Source organism: Coregonus clupeaformis, unplaced genomic scaffold (assembly GCF_020615455.1).
Source record: "Coregonus clupeaformis isolate EN_2021a unplaced genomic scaffold, ASM2061545v1 scaf0461, whole genome shotgun sequence".
In the NCBI taxonomy this organism is placed as follows: domain Eukaryota; kingdom Metazoa; phylum Chordata; class Actinopteri; order Salmoniformes; family Salmonidae; genus Coregonus; species Coregonus clupeaformis.
Window position 1 is genome coordinate 300,443 of NW_025533916.1, and position 25,683 is coordinate 326,125.

Genomic DNA, 25,683 nt, shown 5'->3' on the forward strand with positions numbered 1-25,683 from the left:
TCTCTCTGTAGGTGATGGCTTTGTTATGGAAGGTTTGGGAATCGCTTCCTTTTAGGTGATTGTAGAATTTAACGGCTATTTTCTGGATTTGGATAATTACCGGGTATCGGCCTAATTCTGCTCTGCATGCATGATTTGGTGTTTTACGTTGTACACTGAGGATATTTTTACAGAATTCTGCATGCAGAGACTCAATTTGGTGTTTGTCCCATTTTGTGAATTCTTGGTTGGTGAGCGGACTCCAGACCTCACAACCATAAACGCCAATGGGTTCTATAACTGATTCAAGTATTTTTAGCCAGATCCTAATTGGTATGTCAAATTTGATGTTCCTTTTGATGGCATCGAAGGCCCTTCTAGCCTCTTCTCTCAGATCGTTCACAGCTTTGTGGAAGTTACCTGTGTCGCTGATGTGTCAACGGTGTCTAGATGGAATTTGCATTTGTGGTCCTGGTAACTGGACCTTTTTTGGAACACCATTATTTTTGTCTTACTGAGATTTACTGTCAGGGCTCAGGTCTGACAGAATCTGTGCAGAAGATCTAGGTGCTGCTGTAGGCCCTCCTTGGTTGGGGACAGAAGCACCAGATCATTAGCAAACAGTAGACATTTGACTTCAGATTCTAGTAGGGTGAGGCCGGGTGCTGAAGACTGTTCTAGTGCCCTTGCCAATTCATTGATATACTGTATGTTGAAGAGGGTGGGCTTAAGCTGCATCCCTGTCTCACCACACGGCCCTGTGGAAATAAATGTGTGTGTCAAAAGTTTTTTTAAGTCAACAAAGCATGAGAAGACTTTGCCTTTGTTTTGGTTTGTTTGTTTGTCAATTAGGGTGTGCAGGGTGAATAAGTGGTCTGTCGTACGGTAATTTGGTAAAAAGCCAATTTGACATTTGACATTGATTTCACTGAGGAAATGTACAAGTCTGCTGTTAATGATAATGCAGAGGCTTTTCCCAAGGTTGCTGTTGACGCATATCCCACAGTAGTTATTGGGGTCAAATCTGTCTCCACTTTTGTGGATTTGGGTTATCAGTCCTTGGTTCCAAATATTGGGGAAGATGCCAAAGCTGAGGATGATGTTAAAGAGTTTAAGTATAGCCAATTGGAATTTGTGGTCTGTATATTTTATCATTTCATGTAGGATACCATCAACACCACAATCAATCAATTTTATTTTATATAGCCCTTCGTACATCAGCTAATATCTCGAAGTGCTGTACAGAAACCCAGCCTAAAACCCCAAACAGCTAGTAATGCAGGTGTAGAAGCACGGTGGCTAGGAAAAACTCCCTAGAAAGGCCAAAACCTAGGAAGAAACCTAGAGAGGAACCAGGCTATGAGGGGTGGCCAGTCCTCTTCTGGCTGTGCCGGGTGGAGATTATAACAGAACCATACCAAGATGTTCAAAAATGTTCATAAGTGACAAGCATGGTCAAATAATAATCAGGAATAAATCTCAGTTGGCTTTTCATAGCCGATCATTAAGAGTTGAAAACAGCAGGTCTGGGACAGGTAGGGGTTCCATAACCGCAGGCAGAACAGTTGAAACTGGAATAGCAGCAAGGCCAGGCGGACTGGGGACAGCAAGGAGTCACCACGGCCGGTAGTCCCGACGTATGGTCCTAGGACTCAGGTCTCTCAGTTGGCTTTTCATAGCCGATCATTAAGAGTTGAAAACAGCAGGTCTGGGACAGGTAGGGGTTTCGTAACCGCAGGCAGAACAGTTGAAACTGGAATAGCAGCAAGGCCAGGTGGACTGGGGACAGCAAGGTGTCAGCATGCCCGGTAGTCCTGACGTATGGTCCTAGGGCTCAGGTTCTCAGAGAGAAGAGAGAACGAGAGAATTAGAGAGAGCATACTTAAATTCACACAGGACACTGGATAAGACAGGAGAAGTACTCCAGGTATAACCAACTAACCCCAGCCCCCCGACACATAAACTACTGCAGCATAAATACTGGAGGCTGAGACAGGAGCGGTCCGGAGACACTGTGGCCCCATCTGAAGAAACCCCCGGACAGGGCCAAACAGGAAGGATATAACCCCACCCACTCTGCCAAAGCACAGCCCCCGCACCACTAGAGGGATAGCCTCAACCACCAACTTACAATCCTGAGACAAGGCCGAGTATAGCCCACAGAGGTCTCCACCACAGCACAAACCAAGGGGGGGCGCCAACCCAGACAGGAAGATCACGTCAGTAACTCAACCCACTCAAGTGACGCACCCCTCCAGGCCTTTTGAGTTGTAGGGTTTGTATTTTGTCCTGTAGTTCATTCAATGTAATCGGAGAATCCAGTTTTGGATAGATAACTCTGTGTGTGTGTTTTATTTTTTATGTGTTCCAATTTTCCCAGAAGTGGTTAGATTCTATGGATTCTTCAGTTACATTGAGCTGATTTCTGAAGTGCTGTTCCTTCTTTTTCCGTAGTGTATTTCTGTATTGTTTTAGTGATTCACTATAGTGAAGGCGTAAACTTAGGTTTTCTGGGTCTCTATGTTTTTAGTTGGATAGGTTTCTCAATTTCCTTCTTAGGTTTTTGCATTCTTCATCGAACCATTTGTCATTGTTGTTAATTTTCTTAGGTTGTCTGCTTGAGATTTTTTTATTTGATAGGGAAGCTAAAGGTAAAATATTCTGTTTTGGATTTCTACTGCCAAGTTTACACCTTCACTGTTACAGTGAAATGTTTTGTCCTGGAAGTTGTCTAAAAGGGATTGAATTTGTTGATGCCTAGTTATTTTTTGGTAGGTTTCTACACTACATTCCTTCCATCTATAGCATTTCTTAATATTGTGCAGTTCCTTTCTCTTTGATGCCTCATGATTGAGTATTGCTCTGTTCAGGTAGACTGTGATTTTGCTGTGATCTGAAAGGTGTGGTAGTGGGCTGACTGTGAACCCTCTGAGAGACTCTGGGTTGAGGTCAGTGATAAAGTAATCTACAGTACTACTGCCAAGGGATGAACTGTAGGTGTACCTACCATAGGAGTCTCCTCGAAGCCTACCATTGACTATGTACAGACCCAGCATGCGACAGAGCTGCAGGAGTTGTGACCCATTTTTGTTGGTTGTTTTGTCATAGTTGTGTCTAGGGGGGCATATTTTGGAGGGAATACTGTCAACTCCAGGTAGGTGTTTGTCCCCCTGTGAGCTGAGAGTGTCAGGTTCTTGTCCAGTTCTGGCATTTTGGTCGCCACAGACTAGTACATGTTCCTGGGCCTGGACATGGTTGATCTCCCCCTCTAGGATGGAGAAGCTGTCATCATTAAAGTATGGGGATTCTATTGGGGGGATATAGGTAGCACACATGAGGAATTATTTCTCTGTTGAGATCATTTCCTTATTCATTTCTAGCCAGATGTAAAATGTTCCTGTTTTGACTAATTTGTTAGAGTGGGTTAGGTCTGTTCTATACCAAATTAGCATACCCCCTGAGTCTCTTCCCTGTTTCACACCTGGTAGTTTGGTGGATGGGACTACCATCTCTCTGTAACCGAGAGGGCAACCTGTGGGTCCATCTCCTCTATACCATGTTTTTTGTAGGATGACAATGTCTGTATTTCCAATTTCTTTGATGAAGTCTGGGTTCCTGCTCTTTAGGCACAGTCCCAGGAAATGCTTGCGTTCACCAGCTGTATGGTGGCAAGGTGAATGTCTTTTCGTGGTAGCAGGGTGGAGATAACCACTTGTGGAAGAAGCTTTTTCAATCACTCCCTTGAGTGCTGTGGCCACCCTTTCCTGCTGGGCCCTTAGGTCGTTTGTGCCCGTGTGAATTATAATGTGGCTGGGGGACTTCTGGTTTGGAAGATCCTGAGTCTATCTTAGTTCTTTTTCTCTCTATCCTTATCAGTGAAGTAACACCATTCCACAGTGAGAAACAGAAGATAAAAAGAGAAAGACTCAGGGGGTGCATTGGCCTGTTTTTCTCTCACAACCTTAAGTTTCAGTAACCAATGGTGCCCTCTCCCACATGAAAAAATACTAAAGTATACAATGGTATAAATACTATTGTATTCACTATAGTGTTTTTGTGCACTTTACTGTAGTATTCACTGTAGTATTTACAGTTAAGTAGAGTATAAATACTGAAGTAAAAGAACTGTAGTATATTCTATAGTAATTAATGTAGCGTTTCTGCGTATTGTAGTATACTGTAGTATTTACTGTAATGTTTATGCAGACATTACTGTAGTATTTACTATAGTGTTTCTGTTTTATTATATTTGACATAGAAATTGAGACTTTCTCCTTGAGGAAACCTACTGGAGAAATACTAAAAGAGCAACATTTCCATAACCTGTAGGTAGGTAGGATTGGGGTCTGAAAGGATATTTTCGAGCTTCTTTTCTCTTCTATAACCTATATGGTCTATATTTGGCATGTAGGTTTCTGACTTATGGGTGACACAAATTGTGATATGGAGGAGGGGAATGGGCAGGGTATATGCAAAGAAAATACTGTAGTATTTACTATAGTTTAAAAAGTGTAGTATTTTTGCAGACTCTAGTGTTTTTGTGGACATTACCGTAGTATTTACTACAGTTATTTTTTGCGGATAATACTGTAGTATTTACTATATTATTCTACAGTATATTAGAACATTCTATTGTAAGTACAACACATGATCAAGGAATACCACAATGTGTAGTATGGTTTTCTACAGTATGCTACAGTTTACTACAGAATTCTATAGTAAGTACTGTAGTATTCTATAGTAAACTGTAGTATTTTTTCATGTGGGCTGTAATTGATTGTCTGTGCCTCAGCCCTGCTCATGTAATAGGTGCCTCAGGGACCTTTATGGTCTCTTTTTGTTAAGAAAGGTAATTAACTCGGCCGTACGGTAAAATACTAACGTAGTTGTGGAGCTGAGTGAGCTCTTTTATTGGGCCATCAGAAACAATTGGGATGCTTGATGAAGCATTTTCATGTAACTGTTCATCGTTGTTAATACTGCTTTATTAAGCTGTTGGTTGATTGCCTGTGTTAGAGTCTTCTAAATGGGTCAGGCACTAGAGTCGATAATCTCACACTTGGGCACTGTTGTCTTTTTATCATGACTAATTTTGGACCATTCTAAGGCATTTCAAGAAGAGCAGCAAACCTGCTTATCTCTTGTAAAACTAAAAAATGCTTTTCTATGCTTTCAGCGCCTCTTTTCATTTACAGCAGAGCCCTAATGAAATGTGTTTTGTTTCAGGAACAAGATGAGGTAAAGAAATATCTAAAGGTTTTGAAAAAAATCAACTGCTTTAATATTTGGTAAACTTTCCCTGAATCGAGCCCGAAGGGGTTTTCCCTGCACGAGGCTCTTAAGGAAACAGAACTCAAATGGCAGCCAGGCGAAACACAGTAATGTTTACTCATTACGAGAAACCTTTTACATTCTTGTATTGGGTAAACAACACTGCTTGATGTCCTTGCAGTGATGTATTTCCTGTGCAATATAAGTTCCACTCAGGGGTAGGAAACATGATCAAACAATTGCTCAGAGTGATGTGGCATCTCTGATCGCCACTTCCACAGTGGGTGTTAATGCCTCATGCATTATTCATGGTCGGCAACATATGACCCATAATGCATTCTCTATCCATTAATGAGACAATCCTCATTATTTCCCCCTGCTTATCACACTCCCCTGCAACAAAACAAAAGCAATATGTGTCTGCATACAGTCTCTGTTTGGATCAGGAGAGAGAAAAAACAAATAATCCTCTGTTTTTAAAATGCAGATCTTCACCTCTTTTGAAGTAGAAAATAAGCAGGTGATCGATTAGATGTACAGTTGAAGTCGGAAGTTTACATACACTTAGGTTGGAGTCATTAAAACTCGTTTTTCAACCTCTCCACAAATTTCCTGTTAACAAACTATAGTTTTGGCAAGTCGGTTAGGACATCTACTTTGTGCATGACACAAGTAATTTTTCCAACAATTGTTTACAGACAGATTATTTCACTTATAATTCACTGTAGCACAATTCCAGTGGGTCAGAAGTTTACATACACTAAGTTGACTGTGCCTTTAAACAGCTTGGAAAATTCCAGAAATTATGTCATGGCTTTAGAAGCTTTTGATAGGCTAATTGACACCATTTGAGTCAATTGGAGGTGTACCTGTGGATGTATTTCAAGGCCTACCTTCAAACTCAGTGCCTCTTTGCTTGACATCATGGGAAAATCAAAAGAAATCAGCCAAGACCTCAGAAAAATAATTGTAGACCTCCACAAGTCTGGTTCATCCTTGGGAGCAATTTCCAAACGCATGAAGGTACCACGTTCATCTGTACAAACAATAGTACACAAGTATAAACACCATGGGACCACGCAGCCGTCATACCGCTCAGGAAGGAGACGCGTTCTGTCTCCTAGAGATGAACGTACTTTGGTGCGAAAAGTGCAAATCAATCGCAGAACAACAGCAAAGGACCATGTGAAGATGCTGGAGGAAACAGGTACAAAAGTATCTATATTCACAGTAAAACGAGTCCTATATCGACATAACCTGAAAGGCCGCTTAGCAAGGAAGAAGCCACTGCTCCAAAACCACCATAAAAAAGCCAGAGTACGGTTTGCAACTGCACATGGGGACAAAGATCGTACTTTTTGGAGAAATGTCCTCTAGTCTTATGAAACAAAAATATAACTGTTTGGCAATAATGACCATTGTTATGTTTGGAGGAAAAAGGGGACGCTTGCAAGCCGAAGAAAACCATCCCAACCGTGAAGCAAGGGGGCGGCAGCATCATGCTGTGGGGGGTGCTTTGCTGTAGGAGGGACTGGTGCACTTCACAAAATAGAAGGAAAATTATGTGGATATATTGAAGCAACATCTCAAGACATCAGTCAGGAAGTTAAAGCTTGGTCGCAAATGGGTCTTCCAAATGGACAATGACCCCAAGCATACTTCCAAAGTTGTGGCAAAATGGCTTAAGGACAACAAAGTCAAGGTACTGGAGTGGCCATCACAAAGCCCTGACCTCAATCCTTTAGAAAATGTGTGGGCAGAACTGAAAAAGTGTGTGCGAGGCCTACAAACCTGACTCAGTTACACCAGCTCTGTCAGGAGGAATGGGCCAAAATTCACCCAACTTATTGTGGGAAGCTTGTGGAAGGCTACCCGAAATGTTTGACCCAAGTTAAACAATTTAAAGGCAATGCTACCAAATACTAATTGAGTGTATGTAAACTTCTGACCCACTGGGAATGTGATGAAATAGCTGAAATAAATAATTCTCTCTACTATTATTCTGACATTTCACATTCTTAAAATAAAGTGGTGATCCTAACTGACCTAAGACAGGGAATTCTTACTAGGATTAAATGTCAAGAATTGTGAAAAACTGAGTTTAAATGTATTTGGCTAAGGTGTATGTAAACTTCCGACTTCAACTGTATAAACAAAGGGAGTTTGTCTTGTAAGGAAGGGGGAGACTATTTTTTGTTTTCCAGAGCGAGGAAATTAGTCTTTAGATCCATAACAGATATGTGAGGGCAATGTTATTGTTTCTTTGGGTTCATAATGACATCACAAGGCATCAGTAATACCCACAGGTGTGTAAAAATATATTGTTTACTGGAAAAGCTCCCTTTTAGGAGGAAATGACAATAGAACATTGCCACAAACATAATCTAGAAAATCACATTGTAGGATTTTGAATGAATTTACTTGCAAATTATGGTGGAAAATAAGTATTTGGTCAATAACAAAAGTTTCTCAATACTTTGTTATATACCCTTTGTTGGCAATGACACAGGTCAAACGTTTTCTGTAAGTCTTCACAAGGTTTTCACACACTGTTGCTGGTATTTTGGCCCATTCCTCCATGCAGATCTCCTCTAGAGCAGTGATGTTTTGGGGCTGTCGCTGGGCAACACGGACTTTCAACTCCCTCCAAAGATTTTCTATGGGGTTGAGATCTGGAGACTGGCTAGGCCACTCCAGGACCTTGAAATGCTTCTTACGAAGCCACTCCTTCGTTGCCCGGGCGGTGTGTTTGGGATCATTGTCATGCTGAAAGACCCAGCCACATTTAATCTTCAATGCCCTTGCTGATGGAAGGAGGTTTTCACTCAAAATCTCACGATACATGGCCCCATTCATTCTTTCCTTTACACGGATCAGTCGTCCTGGTCCCTTTGCAGAAAAACAGCCCCAAAGCATGATGTTTCCACCCCCATGCTTCACAGTAGGTATGGTGTTCTTTGGATGCAACTCAGCATTCTTTGTCCTCCGAACACGACGAGTTGAGTTTTTACCAAAAAGTTTCATCTGACCATATGACATTCTCCCAATCCTCTTCTGGATCATCCAAATGCACTCTAGCAATCTTCAGACGGGCCTGGACATGTACTGGCTTAAGCAGGGGGACACGTCTCGCACTGCAGGATTTGAGTCCCTGGTGGCGTAGTGTGTTACTGATGGTAGGCTTTGTTACTTTGGTCCCAGCTCTCTGCAGGTCATTCACTAGGTCCCCCTGTGTGGTTCTGGGATTTTTGCTCACCGTTCTTGTGATCATTTTGACCCCACGGGGTGAGATCTTGCGTGGTGCCCCAGATCGAGGGAGATTATCATTGGTCTTGTATGTCTTCCATTTCCTAATAATTGCTCCCACAGTTGATTTCTTCAAACCAAGCTGCTTACCTATTGCAGATTCAGTCTTCCCAGCCTGGTGCAGGTCTACAATTTTGTTTCTGGTGTCCTTTGACAGCTCTTTGGTCTTGGCCATAGTGGAGTTTGGAGTGTGACTGTTTGAGGTTGTGGACAGGTGTCTTTTATACTGATAACAAGTTCAAACAGGTGCCATTAATACAGGTAACGAGTGGAGGACAGAGGAGCCTCTTAAAGAAGAAGTTACAGGTCTGTGAGAGCCAGAAATCTTGCTTGTTTGTAGGTGACCAAATACTTATTTTCCACCATAATTTGCAAAAAAATTCATTAAAAATCCTATAATGTGATTTTCTGGATTTTTTTTCCACAATTTGTCTGTCATAGTTGACGTGTACCTATGATGAAAATTACAGGCCTCTCTCATCTTTTTAAGTGGGAGAACATGCACAATTGGTGGCTGACTAAATACTTTTTTCCCCCACTGTATGTCTCTGAGTCTGTATCTAGGGTGTTGTCTCGAGCTTCTGGGTCTCTGAATATATTCTTAGCCACCTGTTTACCTTGTCTAAGTCCGTCCCATATTGCAGCGTCTCGCACTGAGAACCCATGGTATCTGGGCTGTGTCATCTGTTTGGCGCAGGGCCTTGATAAGGAGAAGTTTATTCATTTTTGGGAAGGAGGAGATGGGGGACAGATATGGCAGGGTGATCATTTGGTGGCAGCATGTCCTCTGCTAAGTCACATCACCCTCTAGCACCTCTAGTCTCCTCCTGGTGTAAGTATAAGGCGGGCTGGAGCAGGGCGAGCACTGAGATGCAGATGTGGAGTGATGGGGAGGGCATATGTTAATTGGAAGTCAGATGAGGTTCCTGGGTTCTAATTTCAGAGGTCTTTCTCCTGAGAAGAAGGCACCATCTCACAGAGGGGTGGCACTCCAACCCATCCTCCCCCAACCCTACCCCAACCCTCCATCCCCCAACCCCACTCTGATAAGCATGCAGACGCTGCCTTCTCACTACCGGGTGGAAGGACTACCTTCCTCCCTCCTTCTCTGTGAGACCGACCTTCACCTCGTTCCTTTCTTGCATTACAAATACAACCAATCCTGGTTGTCAAGAACTGCAAAGTATCTGGAGTCTTAAGGGTATCATGATATCAAAATAAACACTGATTTCTGTCGTTACAGTATGTTACCATTGGTCTGCAAAAGGTTGAGATTGCTCCGCGGACAATTCCTAGAAACAACAAGTAAAATATGTTTTGCCCTAATTTTCTTCAAACTCGGCCACTAGACTACTGCTGGTGGATTCCTGGGACTCAACGTCTGTGTCTCTGACAGTAGTAATGACCGTCCCCAGGTGTTTCATGTAGATCTGTCTCATGCTCTGTCCTCGGACTGTGCAAATTCTGAAGAGGCTGCTTGATTGAGGCTTCTGATTCTGCTCAGAATGATTGTGTCTTAGACGGAGAGGGCCAGCTGCCAACAGACGATAAAGCCCATACATTTCCCTCTCTCATGTTCATCAGCCGAGAAGCACACTCACACGACAAATCCCACTGCTAAAGTCTTTAAGCCATATCAATAAAGCCCACGTGTGAGAAATGAATTTAGGACATAACCAAAGGTGTACTTGTATTGCACTGCTGTTATATGAAATTCACTCGAATTACTTGGCATCTTTGGAATTATTAGCTTAAATTCTGTTGGCTATTCACCTTTTTATTTTTTACATTCAATTGAATTCAAGAGTGGAACGGAAATGTATATTTTTAAGACACATGAGATACAGTGCCTTCAAAGTATTCATACCCCTTGACTTATTCCACATTTTGTTGTGTTACAGCCTGAATTCAAAATGGATTAAATCGATTTTTCTTCTCACACATCTACACACAATACCCCATAATGACAAAGTGAAAACATGTTTTTAGAAATCTTCGCAAATGTATTGAAAATGAAATACAAAAATATCTCATTTACATCAGTTTTTACATATGTTAGAATCACCTTTGGCAGCGATTACAGCTGTGAGTCTTTCTGGGTCTCTAAGAGCTTTGCACACCTGGATTGTACAATATTTGCACATTATTCTTTAAACAATTATTCAAGCTATGTCAAGTTGGTTGTTGATCATTGTTAGACAGTCATTTTCAAGTCTTGCCATGGATTTTCAAACCGATTTAGAATACCAGCCAAAAGCTTGGACACAGCTACTCATTCAAGAGTTTTTCTTTATTTTGTACTATTTTCTACATTGTAGAATAATAGTGAAGACATCAAAACTATGAAAAAACACATATGGAATCATGTAGTAACCAAAAAAGTGTTAAACAAATGAAAATATATTTTATATTTGAGATTCGCACACTCTCTGCATTCTCTCAACCAGCTTCATGAGGAATGCTTTTCCAACAGTCTTGAAGGAGTTCCCACATATACTGAGCACTTTTTGGCTGCTTTTCCTTCACTCTGCGGTCCAACTCATCCCAAACCATCTCAATTGGGTTGAGGTCGGGTGATTGTGGAGGCCAGGTCATCTGATGCAGCACTCCATCACTCTCCTTCTCGGTCAAATAGCCCTTACACAGCCTGGAGGTGTGTTTTGGGTCATTTTCCTGTTGAAAAACAAATGATAGTCCCACTAAGCGCAAACCAGATCGGATGGGGTATCGCTGCAGAATGCTGTGATAGCCATATTGGTTAAGTGTGCCTTGAATTCTAAATAAATCACAGACAGTATCACCAGCAAAGCACCCCCACACCTCCTCCTCCATGCTTCACGGTGGGAACCACACATGCAGAGATCATCCGTTCACCTACTCTGCGTCTCACAAAGACACGGCGGTTGGAACCAAAAATATCAAATTTGGACTCATCAGACCAAAGGACACATTTCCACCGGTCTAATGTCCATTGCTTGTGTTTCTTGGCCCAATTAAGTCTCTTATTCTTATTGGTGACCTTTAGTAGTGTTTTTTTTTGTAGCAATTCAACCATGAAGGCCTGATTCACGCAGTCTCCTCTAAACAGTTGATGTTCAGATCTGTCTGTTACTTGAACTCTGTGAAGCATTTATTTGGGCTGCAATCTGAGGTGCAGTTAATTCTAATGAACTTATCCTCTGGAGCAGAGGTAACTCTGGGTCTTCCTTTCCTGTGGCGGTCCTCATGAGAGCCAGTTTCATCATAGCGCTTGATGGTTTTTGCGACTGCACTTGCTTTCGGTCTACACAGTCCTTTGTAGCTCAGTTGGTAGAGCATGGTGTTTGCAACACCAGGGTTGTGGGTTCGATTCCCACGGGGGGCCAGTATGAAAATGTATGCGCTCACTAAAACAGTCGCTCTGTATAAGAGCATTTGCTAAATGACTAAAATGTAAATGTAAGAAACTTTCAAAGTTCTTTCTGGATTGACTGACCTTCAAAGTAATGATGGACTGTTGTTTCTCTTTGCTTATTTGAGCTGTTCTTGCCATAATATGGACTTGGTCTTTTACCAAATAGGGCTATCTTCTGTATACCACCCCTACCTTGTCATAACACAACTGATTGGCTCAAACGCATTAAGAAGGAAATAAATTATACTAATTAACTTTTAACAAGGCACACCTGTTAATTGAAATGCATTCCAGGTGACTACCTCATGAAGCTGGTTGAGAGAATGTCAAGAGTGTGCAAAGCTGTCATCAAGGCAAAGGGTGGCTACTTTGAAGAATCTCAAATATAAAATATGTTTGGATTTGTTTAACACTTTTTTGGTTACTACATGATTCCATATGTGTTATTTCATAGTTTTGATGTCTTCACTATTATTCTACAATGTAGAAAATAGTCAAAATAAAGAAAAACCCTTGAATGAGTAGGTTTGTCCAAACTTTTGACTGGTGCTGTAAGTCAAAACTGTAACTAGGCTACTCAGGAACATTCAATGTCATCTTGGTAAGCAACTCCCGTGTATATTTGGCCTTGTGTTTTAGGTTACTGTCCTGCTGAAAGGTGAATTTGTCTCCCAGTGTCTGTTGCAAAGCAGACTGAAACTGGTTTTCATCTAGGATTTTGCCTGCGCTTAGCTCTATTCCATTTCTTTTTATCCTAAAAAACTCCCTAATCCTTGCCGATGACAAGCATACCCATAACATGATACAACCACCACCATGCTTGAAAATATGAAGAGTGGCACTCACTGATGTGTTGTGTTGGATTTGCCCCAAACATAACACTTTGTATTCAGGACATAAAGTTAATTTCTTTGCCACATTCTTTGCAGTTTGACTTTAGTGCCTTATTGCAAACAGGATGCATGTTTTGGAATATTTGTATTCAGTACAGGTTTCTTTCTTTTCCTTCTGTCATTTTGGTTAACTACAATGTTGTTGATCCATCCTCAGTTTTCTCCTATTACAGCCATTCAACTCTGTAACAACTTTAAAGTCACCATTGGCCTTATGGTGAAATCCCTGAGCGGTTTCCTTCCTCTCCGGCAACTGAGTTAGGAAGGTCGCCTGATCGTTGTAGTGACTGGGTGTTTGATACACCATCCAAGGTGTCATGAATAACTTCACCATGCTCAAAGGGACTTTGTATCTGTGGGAAACTAGGTGAAGGACGCAAAGGTAGATTATGATTAATTACTTAACTTCGCTTATCCCTTCTTTGCTTTGGCAGAAGTAAAGCCCAAAAAATGCAACTGCAGCTTTCTCGAACATTTTATGTAGCCTTGGCGTCCTACTTAGAATTCAGTGTCAGTAGCACTGGCTAAGGGCTTTGTGTGCAGTGGGCTGCCGCCAATTCGACTTCCACACCTCACTCATGTCTAGCACACACTGTGCTAGTCATTAGCGGAACAACATCCCAGTCAGCCTGATGAGGCCGAGGCTGGGTTTGGGTTTGGAGCTCTTTAGCTGCTGGTATTTGTATTTCAAAGCCATATCTAACAAAGGATGATAAAGAGAAGAAAGCCCCAGATGAGATGCTGCTTTAATCAATACACTTTAAAAGGTAATTAGCCTGTTTTGGCCCAGGATTCCATTCCACTGATTAATGTCAAACTCAGCAGGATGATTGGTGACTGGGAATGTGTTTCGTTTAAAATGCCACAAACCTGCTTATCTCTTTACGCCAGTGATGAGGACAGCATAGAAGGCATGAAGAGAGCTATATTTGAGAATATAGCAATTAGCAAGTTACTCTGCAAGTAGGGGAGTGAAACATACAATTCTCTGAAACACTTCATTCTCACAGTCACACTGTAGTGTGGTAATATTTATCATATATGTATTATACTGTATATACCTCACATGCAACCCATAATAAATAAGACTATGCAATTGATATGACAAAGTCTAATAAAATGTATATCTGACTCCATAAAGATGATTTAGCAATATGCAAGAGACTATAGTTGGGTTACAGTAATAGAAAGGTCAAGAAACGACTAAGAATTGTCTATATCAAAGGCAGATATTTAATCTAATTGTAAATGAATGATAACATTATACAACTCATAAAGTTTAAGTTACAGACAATACTAGCATTACAAAGTATTATTCTAGGCATGATCAGAGAGGGAAAGAGAGAGAGAAGGCATAGGGGTGGAGAGAGAAAGAAAGAGAGTGCAGGTCAGGAACAAAGAGAAAGAATCGGAGACCCCTTTATAACATCTGAGTTGTTTGGATTCCAAATCTGAGTTGTTGACCAATAGCATTACTGTTGAGTTAACATCCAATCAGATATCAGGCCTACAGGATGTTATCGCAACAGAACCTCTGCTACCTAGAGGTGTGACAGAATGGGGGTTGGCAAGAGTCACTGTGGGGGCTGGGCCGCCCTACAACACCACATACACACACAGGACAACCACACACAGAGTTGGTCAAGTTTTCTGGCTAAAGATAAAATGGAGTAAAGAAGCAGACCGAAAGCAATGGCCCCCTGAGTTGAGCTGTTGTCCTCCTAAAGCCTGAAACCCCATAGTGGGCACTTCACATCCCTAGAAGCTTATTTTAAGCATCTCTCTGTGTGTCAAAAGACTGTTCAGGAAAAAACACATTATTATGAACTAAGTGCTGGTGCTCTCCCATTAGCTGGCAAAATTATTTGAATCTTTGACCCTGGGTGAAGTGTGTCTGAAGACAGAATAGTTCCTCTAATTAGGTGAAGGTATTGTACATGGAGTCAAGAACAGTGAAATAAAGTGGCCATAAACTTAGACTAAATTATAAAATATAGTGCTGAGAGGCTATTTCTTTTATGAAACCCACGGGGTAGGTGTTGGTGTGTCATATACAGTACCTTCTCAACTATGTCCATGTCTTCATGATAGTGCTGAGCGATTAGTTCTTTTTGAGTTCGGTTTTGGTTTGGTTATTAAAAAAATATTCACGGTATTCGATTTCGATTGTAATTATTATTTTAAACATGAAATGTATTATGAAATAATGATGTAAAAATTATTTATAGAAATTCCAAAGGCCAAAATAGTGAACATTCAATTGCCAAAACATTGAACATATTTCATTGTCTCTGTCAGGTCCACATTGGTTAGACATCAATAGAAAAATAGGACATTACTATGAAATAATACAATATTTCAGTTGTGTATATTACTTAGTTTTTATTTGATGACTTGTCCTGATTATTTTTCATTCCTTAAAGTAATCATCTCATCTCTGCTCAGACAGTAGCAGTCAGCCAGCCAGGCCATCTAACGTTATGTGCTCCCCATACTGTACTGTCTTTAGTCATCCTATTTAGCTAGCCTGCCTAAGTATGCTGCAAAGCTGTCTGACAAAATCATTTGACTAGTTCTTCAAAGTAGATGAGGTATACTTTCATGAACTGTCTCTGTCCCTCTCGTCCTTGTGTTGTGTAGGCCTACATTCCTCTCTCATGCAGTCTATGCAATCTGTGTGTATCTAACCTAACGTAGCAGGCATAAAAGTGTAGGCCTATCCCTCTAGGGCTCTATATACGATGACTAGATGCTCATGTCAATGACTAGACACCCTAACAATGAGAGTCATTGTCCAAAAGGCAGGAAGGCAGGCTACAAGTTTAGGTCCAAAATACAGTGCCTTGCAAAAGTATTCATCCCCCTTGGCGTTTTTCCTATTTTGTTGCATTACAACCTGTAATTTAAATGGATTTTTATTTGGATTTCATGTAATTGGTGAAGTGAAATGAAAAAAATAACTTGTTTCAAAAAATTCTAAAAAATTAATAATGGAAAAGTGGTGCGTGCATATGTATTCACCCCCTTTGCTATGAAGCCCCTAAATAAGATCTGGTGCAACCAATTACCTTCAGAAGTCACATATTTAGTTAAATAAAGTATACCTGTGTGCAATCTAAGTGTCACATGATCTGTCACATGATCTCAGTATGTATACACATGTTCTGAAAGGCCCCAGAGTCTGCAACACCACTAAGCAAGGGGCATCACCAAGCAAGCGGCACCATGAAGACCAAGGAGCTCTTAAAACCTTTTACTGCAGTGGGCTAAATCATGGTCACACAGAGTGTTTCTTGGTAGTCTTAAACAAATCTGCTTTGAAGCAAACGAATACATCTCACACACATGTGGGCTACCGAGTGGCACAGCGGTCTAAGGCACTGCATCTCAGTGCTTGAGGCGTAACTACAGACCCCCTGGTTTGATTCCAGGCTGTATCACAACCGGCCGTGATTGGGAGTCCCATAGGGCAGTGCACAATTGGCCCAGCGTCGTCCGGGTTCGGCCGGTGTAGGCCGTCATTGTAAATAAGAATTTGTTCTTAACTGACTTGCCTAGTTAAATAAAGGTAAAATTACAAAAATGTAAAATGGTTATGGGCTTAAAAAAAAGAAGACACCTGTACCGTGTCAGATATAGAGTTGAAATGTATTCATTTTTGAATCCCAATATTACACTTTATATACATCACAGAAGACTGAAATACCATTTCACATAGATACATCAGATTTTCAGTGTTTCCATTTAAAAAAATGTTTTATCCGTTATAAAATTATTTAAAATATGAATAACATTCAGGCCACTAGGTTATTTGACTGTAGGAAAGGGCCACCTATTTGAGAACATTCCCAATGTCAAACCAGTTGGAGAACGTTCCTAGAGCATTACCAACGTTTAAATTAAATGTAACCATGTTTGAACTGTTAGGAAACGTTCTGCTAAAGTAATGAAATACCAAGAAAATAATGTTTTTTTGTCAAGCTCCTTAAATGTGCTGAGAATGTTCCAAAGCCAAGCAACTATCCTGCACCAGTCCCACCAAACTCTAAGAAACATAGGGTTCTCAGAACGTTATGTGCTAGCTGGGCTACCACCAACTGGCACTATCCCAAGATGCACTGAACAAGTGTGGGCCCTGGACAGGACAGCAGCAGAGGACCCTGGGAGAGAGAATGCTGAGGCGGCCACTGTGGTGCCTGCAACTGATTAACTCCATTTCAGGAGTCATTAACATTCCTGCCGGATCATCACACGCACACTTGTTGATGAAAATCACTACTGACAAGTCTATAATTATGGGACACTTTCGAATTGGCCTGGCCGACCGACTCCTTTCAGACTGGGGCCGAGAAGGAGAAAACCAGCGGCTCAACAAAGAAAGAACAAAAATGACATTACAGACGCGGGCCAATTTGCATTGATTGCTTGTCAACACATAATCTCAATGTGATATTGGAAGAGGAAGGTCGCACGTCTGTGAGGGCCCGCAGGGAAATCTCAGAAATGCAGGTAGCGTAGGCGACCACCACAGAAACGTAATGATGGAGGGAACACAGCCTTTTTCTCTCCACCTCTCTTCCTGGTCCTTTCTCCAGTGCCCTTGTCTTAGCCTCTTTTCCCTCAGCCTTTCAGCATGGCCCACTTTCACAGGGGGCAAGAATTACCCGTTTTTAAATGAGGAGAGAGCACTCTCACTGAGATGAAGGCTATTTATTTCCCCCCTTCAGTGCGTGGCAGATTGAGAGCTTGATATACAGGTTATCAGTGGTGTATCTAGGTTTCCTCCGCTGAGGCTCACAGCCGCATACTGTACTCTAGCCCAGTTCTATCTGGGGGTTGCACTGCCTGGCTACACTCCTCCATACATGTGACTTGTAAAGTTATTTCTCTCTCTCTCTCTCTCTCTCTCTCTCTCTCGCGCTCTCTCTCTCTCTCTCTCTCTCTCTCTCTCTCTCTCTCTCTCTCTCTCTCTCTCTCTCTCTCTCTCTCTCTCTCTCTCTCTCTCTCTCTCTCTCTCTCTCTCTCTCGCTCTCTTCTCTATTGTAGAGGTAAAAAACACAAGTTGAGTGGCTGCATGTGAGAGGCAAGGGAAGAGTAAACCACAATATCAGACAACGAAATGTCCCACTGGGCACAGATATTAATTTAACATCTATTCCACGTTGGTTCAACGTAATTTCATTGAAATGACGTGGAAACAACATTGATTCAACCAGTGTGTGCCCAGTGGGATTTGTCTGATTATGACTGGAGCATGTAAAGAGGCTATTCCAGCCAACTACAGAGAGTATCATTGGAATTACCATTCATGTCAAGTGGGAAAGAGATGTCGTTCATTTGGGAAACCTTGACTAACAGATGTCCACTCACTGACTCCCTGGCATGAGCTGGAGGGTGAAACAGATGCCCTGGATCTTGTCTCACATTGGGCACTCTGAACTGTGGCATGCTCACACATCCTGTGTGAATTTAGCACATGCACAACCTACATCCTACAGCTAACAGCCACTGTTGGAGTCAACCATTGCATAAGGCTGTTTGAATTCAAATCTACATAACCCCGACACAACTTGACCAAATATCAATAATCTCTGCACGTGAGAGACAATAGCAAATATTAATCTCAAAATCCAAGGACTGAGATTAGGCATGAGGTTTCTTTGTATTCACAGCAGTGACTGTTTCTGCTTTAGCTCATCCAAGCTCTCCGTGAGTGAGCTGGCATCACCCAGAGAACACAAGTCCAGACACCAATCAGCGGAAAGCGCCATAACAATACAGTGAGGGAAAAAAGTATTTGATCCCCTGCTGATTCTGTACGTTTGCCCACTGACAAAGACATGATCAGTCTATAATTTTAATGGTATGTTTATTTGAACAGTGAGAGACAGAATAACAACAAAAAAATCCAAAAAAACGCATGTCAAAAATGTTATAAATTGATTTGCATTTTAATGAGAGAAATAAGTATTTCACCCCTCTTCAAAACATGACTTAGTACTTGGTGGCAAAACCCTTGTTGGCAATCACAGAGGTCAGACGTTTCTTGTAGTTGGCCACCAGGTTTGCACACATCTCAGGAGGGATTTTGTCCCACTCCTCTTTGCAGATCTTCTCCAAGTCATTAAGGTTTCGAGCCTGACGTTTGGCAACTCGAACCTTCAGCTCCCTCCACAGATTTTCTATGGGATTAAGGTCTGGAGACTGGCTAGGCCACTCCAGGACCTTAATGTGCTTCTTCTTGAGCCACTCCTTTGTTGCCTTGGCCGTGTGTTTTGGGTCATTGTCATGCTGGAATACCCATCCACGACCCATTTTCAATGCCCTGGCTGAGGGAAGGAGGTTCTCACCCAAGATTTGACGGTACATGGCCCCGTCCATCATCCCTTTGATGCGTTGAAGTTGTCCTGTCCCCTTAGCAGAAAAACACCCCCAAAGCATAATGTTTCCACCTCCATGTTTGACGGTGGGGATGGTGTTCTTGGGGTCATAGGCAGCATTCCTCCTCCTCCAAACACGGCGAGTTCAGTTGATGCCAAAGAGCTCCATTTTGGTCTCATCTGACCACAACACTTTCACCCAGTTCTCCTCTGAATCATTCAGATGTTCATTGGCAAACTTCAGACGGGCCTGTATATGTGCTTTCTTGAGCAGGGTGACCTTGCGGACGCTGCAGGATTTCAGTCCTTCACAGTGTAGTGTGTTACCAATTGTTTTCTTGGTGACTATGGTCCCAGCTGCCTTGAGATCATTGACAAGATCCTCCTGTGTAGTTCTGGGCTGATTCCTCACCGTTCTCATGATCATTGCAACTCCACGAGGTGAGATCTTGCATGGAGCCCCAGGCCGAGGGAGATTGACAGATATTTTGTGTTTCTTCCATTTGCGAATAATCGCACCAATTGTTGTCACCTTCTCACCAGGCTGCTTGGCGATGGTCTTGTAGCCCATTCCAGCCTTGTGTAGGTCTACAATCTTGTCCCTGAACCTTGGAGAGCTCTTTGGTCTTGGCCATGGTGGAGAGTTTGGAATCTGATTGATTGATTGCTTCTGTGGACAGGTGTCTTTTATACAGGTAACAAGCTGAGATTAGGAGCACTCCCTTTAAGAGTGTGCTCCTAATCTCAACTCGTTACCTGTATAAAAGACACCTGGGAGCCAGAAATCTTTCTGATTGAGAGGGGGTCAAATACTTATTTCCCTCATTAAAATGCAAATAATTTTATTTCATTTTTGACATGCGTTTTTCTGGATTTTTTTTTTGTTATTCTGTCTCTCACTGTTCAAATAAACCTACCATTAAAATTATAGACTGATAATTTCTTTGTCAGTTGGCAAACGTACAAAATCAGCAGGGGATCAAATACTTGTTTCCCTCACTGTATATGCTACAGACACTTACAAAGCACAAAGGAGGGAAGAAACACAGTTCATTTGGAGTGTGATCCAGGCAGTGTCATGAGAAAACCTAACTTGGCGTATGTCTGTGACTGAGAATTAAGATTCACTCTCAAACAAATGGATTACAAACAGATCGGCCTGGCTGGATATATTCTTAGAGGCATTATAGATATAGACAGATAGATATGTTCCAGTCTTCTGAATAGTGTGATTTGTGACTGATTATAAAAACGTTTGGGAGGTCTATAGTACCTGGCAACAGAGAGGACAGCTTTATAAGAGGAAGTAAATCTTTGTGATGATCGAGAACTCAGTTGTGGGTGGCTGGAGTGGAAGCCTTGGGGTGATCCTGTATTTTGCCTGGATCTACACAGTGTGGCAGGACAGAAATATGAATGGCATCAGTGGTTGCGTGGTGTATCGTATTAATACAGCACCTTAATGCATCACTCTGTGGCCCTCTGGGCTGGACCGCCGCCCAGAACAAAGTGATTGAAAGTCATTTGGATCTAGGGTGCGGAGCAGAACTTATATGAAATGAATGCTGGCAACTGCACCAGCCATGAATACTAATGAGGAAGACCCAGACCTGCTGTCGAAGGTGGAGAGAAGATGCACAGAGTCGTTCTTTAGGAACTCTGCAGCTTTGATTGGGTGTCGATGCGTTCTGTCTCTTTCTGTGATGTGTGTGTCCGGTACAGTGCACCTGTAATAACAATATAGAGACAGACTGCTGTACTGTATACTGTGTGTGTCAGATTTGTTAATAGTGTGAAACGGACCCGAGACACTGTACACAGTGGGCTTTTATCTCTCTCTTACTCTTGGTGTGTTTGCCAAACTAACAAATGTTTCTGTGCTAATTAAATGTTGCCCTCTGACAGCTGTCTAAAAATAATGAGGTCTATTTTACTCTCATTTTCTCCTGTAGAAGGATCCTCTCTCCCACTTTGGTCCACATCAAAGCACCTTATCGCCATGGAATCTGGGTCTGAGGCAATTATTGATCACACTGAGTGCCCAGGCCTCAATTTTTTCCAGCCCTGCATTGTGTGAAATTATGTTGATGTGGACAAAAGTGACTGGACCACAGAGATAGTCTCATCTAAGCTAATTCAAGGTACCATCAGGGATCTATTACATCGCAGGAGTCAAAATAGTCTGTGCAAAGAGAGTAAATAGACTCTGGTAGAGACTGGTAGTCTCTTTTTGTGACACTTTTTTAGAATCAACAGTGAAAGGAGCAGAAATTCAAAGTTAGTTTAAACAACCAGTTGGCGTTATGAGTGTAGCTGGCAGGCTGTCTTGAAAATGATCAGCACTCTACGATGACTGCTTTACGACACATGGCTTTCTTAGAGCTTTGCAATACTACTTTTTTTTTGTTTTTTTTTACAGACTGCTGTTACCAAACATTGTTGCAAGGACAAATAGCTGGTGAGGGAGAGTAGAGAGCAGGTCAACACTGATAGTCATCACTCATGTTCCTGGTAGAGCTGGAGCCTCAGCCTGGTCTGTTGGTGTCTGTCTGGCCTGCTAGCCCCCCTACCTCTGCGGAAGCACAGTTCCCGCTCAGCCCAGTCAAAACTGTTCGCTGCTCTGGCACCCCAATGGTGGAACAAGCTCCCTCACAACGCCAGGACAGTGGAGTCACTCACCACCTTCCGGAGACACTTGAAACCCCACCTCTTTAAGGAATACCTGGGATAGGATAAAGTAATCCTTCTACCCCCCCTTACCCCACCCCCCCAAAACAATTAAATAATAAAAAAAACATTTAAAAAATAAAAAAATATTGTAAAGTGGTTATCCCACTGGCTATAAGCTGAATGCACCAATTTGTAAGTCGCTCTGGATAAGAGCGTCTGCTAAATGACGTAAATGTAAATGGTAGCCCAGGCAGGGAGGGAGGGATGCCAAAGAGTGCAAACTCTGGGGTAATGACCTATTTAGTGTGACTCACCTAGAACCCCATAATGAGACTGATGGCTGATTTACTGGGGCCACGATTATGATCTTCTGATGTAATTTGTGTGCAAATGGGGTATTACTGTCTGTAATAGATTAGATAGTAATTGTGCAGGCCCTAGACACCTTATGGAATTATGTAAATGTGATTGTTTTTAGATGATGATCTATAGTGGGCAGGTATTGTCACGATCGTCGAACACAGAGGACCAAGGCGCAGCGTGGAATGCGAACATACTTTTATTTTTAATGATCACACGAACAAAACAACAAAACGATACGTGACGTCCTTGGCAATAGACACTAACCAAACACGGAACAAGATCCCACAAACACTGTGGCAAAACAGGCTACCTAAGTATGGTTCCCAATCAGAGACAACAAGCAACAGCTGATTCACGTTGCCTCTGATTGAGAACCACACCGGCCAACATAGAAACAAATGAACTAGATAAACAACCTAGCACACAAAACACATAGAAACAACCCACCCTGGCTCAACATAACAGAGTCCCAGAGCCAGGGCGTGACAGGTATACTGTATCTCATAGTGTTAATAGATTATTGGAGTTGTTAACAGTACCTTGAACAACTGTTGAACAGTCTCTCCAATAGCACCAACCTGGAAGCAGATCTCTGGCTAGGTGATACAGAAAAGCAAATGTAGTCAACTAAATGGGATGGTGATTCTCCTAATAGGTTTATATGGAGCATAGTGTTGGTGCACAGTAACACTTTGGGTAAAATGATCTGCTAATAAATTCCCAGCATGAAAGCTGGTTAAAATGACGTCATTACAACCTGTTTACAACCTTGTCATTACAAACGTTTTGCCCGTTGGTTTTGGGCTGGCTAAATAGCCATTTCATCATAGTGGAGTCGAAGAAAAATGAACAAGCCAAATGCTAACAGACATAGATCATGGTAGAGGGCACAGAGATTGACAAAATAGGACAACGCAGGCTGGAAAGAGCATGGGACTAATGACGGCCATGCAGAATAGGCCTATAAATAGCTCTGAAGTCGAGTCAAAACCAGTATGACGCAGGTAGACATGAAGGAGGCACAATTGAATGCATTAATGAATTAGTAAGGGGAGGTTCTGAGCACTCAAGAACACAGGCTTTGAGAAGGCTGTATCTCTATCTCCTATATTCCAACCCATTTGACCATAATCCAAGCCATCCGGCCCAAATCACTCACTATGTGTCATCTGTGGAGCTGGCTGTAGCTGTCTGTAGAGCCCCTTCATCCTGTGGACATGTAGGGATGGTTAGTGAATGTTTTTGGGACGTCAGTAGAAAACCGCAGCTAATCAATACAGTCCATTTGGAGCAGAATGTCAACCACTGCTCTGCCCTCTCCCTCTACTCTGTCTAAGTGTATTGATGTACACTCAGGACACGAGAGACTTACACCATGACAAATAACCCTTATGCATTAGCCTTAAAACTTGAGAAATGTACCTGTCTTGCACTCGGATTAGCATATAGACCATGAACTGTGTCAGAACACAGGGCACAGAGTGGCTCACATCAAAGAGTACATTTACCAAAATGCACAATGACATTTGTGATGTTTTAGAGCATGATTAAATATCATTAGCTATATTTAGCTGTGTTGTTGTGTTGTCTTATCCAATCGCAAAACATTTGCTTTTAGTCAGCACCAATGCATTGTCCTTTCAGTCTTCTTCAGTCATACTCAGGGACAGCATCTTTCATGTGCTGTTGTGTGATTGCTGATTACCTTACCCTCTCACTGAGATAACTTCCCTCTCACACCGCAGAGAACGGAAGCTGTTATTGAAGGAAAATGGGAGTCAGCCACTAGAGAGGGGAAAGTATAGAAACTCAAGTACATGTCTGCATACATGCCGCTGAACTTTTTAAAAGTAATTCATTCAGCAGACAGGAGCTGAACAAGATTGATGTTCATATTTCACCCATCAATGGTTTTCATAATTCAGTACACTGGCGCGTTGGGCACAGTCAGACCTTGTCATCAACTATACCAAGTAGATTGAATAGCTGGCTTATTGATAACCAGATGATTCAAATAAACATGCCTAGTGGCATCAGCTCAACATCAGGATAAAACTTCTGGCCTGGTGGACATGGGGCCTTGGATCAGAGTCTAAAAAGGCCATGATGGGATATTCACACTAGCTGACAATGCTAGAGCTGCTTTCTCCACTATCATTCATACATTTCAACACTGCTTACATACAGTAATAACACAGTCGCCAAAACCTCTCTAGGCAGACTTCTTACTGCATTCAGTAAGCCTCCTCTGCTACCCACAGATACAGGCCTGGGAGCTCCTTCTGTCAGTGGAGGTAGAGCATGAACTGCTATCCACAGATACAGGGTGCTTCTTACGTCAAGTAGAGGTAGAGCACCACCGTCAGCCAAGCTTATCATCCAGCTTTTCAGAATCTCCACTTGCAGGTAAATTGTTCAGGTAATGATGAATTCCAAAACTATGGAAATTAGTTTGATTTGCATTTATTTGAAATGTACTTACTGGCACACAGCAGACTGTTTGTACTAACCACGCACTGTGCATCTCCCAGAAATAAATATATAAATAATAATAATCAAAATGCAAGGGAGCTCAGGACAGTCAGTTAATATTTAATGAGCAATACGCAGCCTCGCTCAGAAGAAAATGGAATTATTGATGGAATTATTTTCTCTCTCCTAATATCTTCCTGAATGACAAAGAGGACATGGTGTGCAGGAGTCTCTCCTAAACAAAACCTGAATGTTTTAAATATGAGAAAACTTTCTCGGAAGTTGTACTTTCTAGAAGGACTCAGAAATGTCAAAGGTCAGCAGCAATGCGAGTCCTCAGTGTTTTAGCATTGTCACAAAGCCTGTTTGCAGAACGTGTCACATGCTTGCCAGCCTGTTTTTGCAGGTCTCCTTTTGTAGTGACCAGCACGATTCTGTCTAACTGGGGGATTCTGGAACAACTCGTGTCATCTCTTTGTCTCTCTTTTCAAACGTTCTTTTCAACATGTGGACAATTAATTGCCCAACCAATGTCAGTTTCTTTTCTTTTTTTATCATAAAAAGCATTTACAAATCAAATACGCAAATGTAGAGTTATGCCACAATGTTTGCTTTTTTTAGTTCTGTTCAGGCCTGTCAACTCCTCTCTATTCAACCCTGAGGTGCCATTACCTGTGGATGGTTGAGGCGATTTATCACTTCCAGTTGTTCAAATCTCTTAATGGTTCTGTTGAAAGGATGTGCGTATAAGACAAATGATAACAAATTACTGGCACCAAAACTGAATATCTATAATCTTGGCAACTACTTCCACTTCTGTGGAACTCATACCAATACATTTAGCTTGCTTGTCTCTGACATAATTTCACCTCCTTTCGGAGATAAATGACAGTATACGTTCACTTCTTGCCAGTTATAGTATTTGGCAGTGGAAATACTTGGACCTGCTGTCACT

General features: G+C 41.9%; 1 non-coding gene across 1 annotated transcript; it reads right to left on the reverse strand.

Moving 5' to 3' along the window:
* Positions 1 to 4,241: 4,241 nt before the first annotated feature.
* LOC121556832 lies at positions 4,242 to 4,295 on the reverse strand. Its single transcript, XR_005998229.1, has one exon. It is a non-coding gene; the product is annotated as a U7 small nuclear RNA (small nuclear RNA).
* Between the last annotated feature and the right edge of the window lie 21,388 nt (positions 4,296 to 25,683).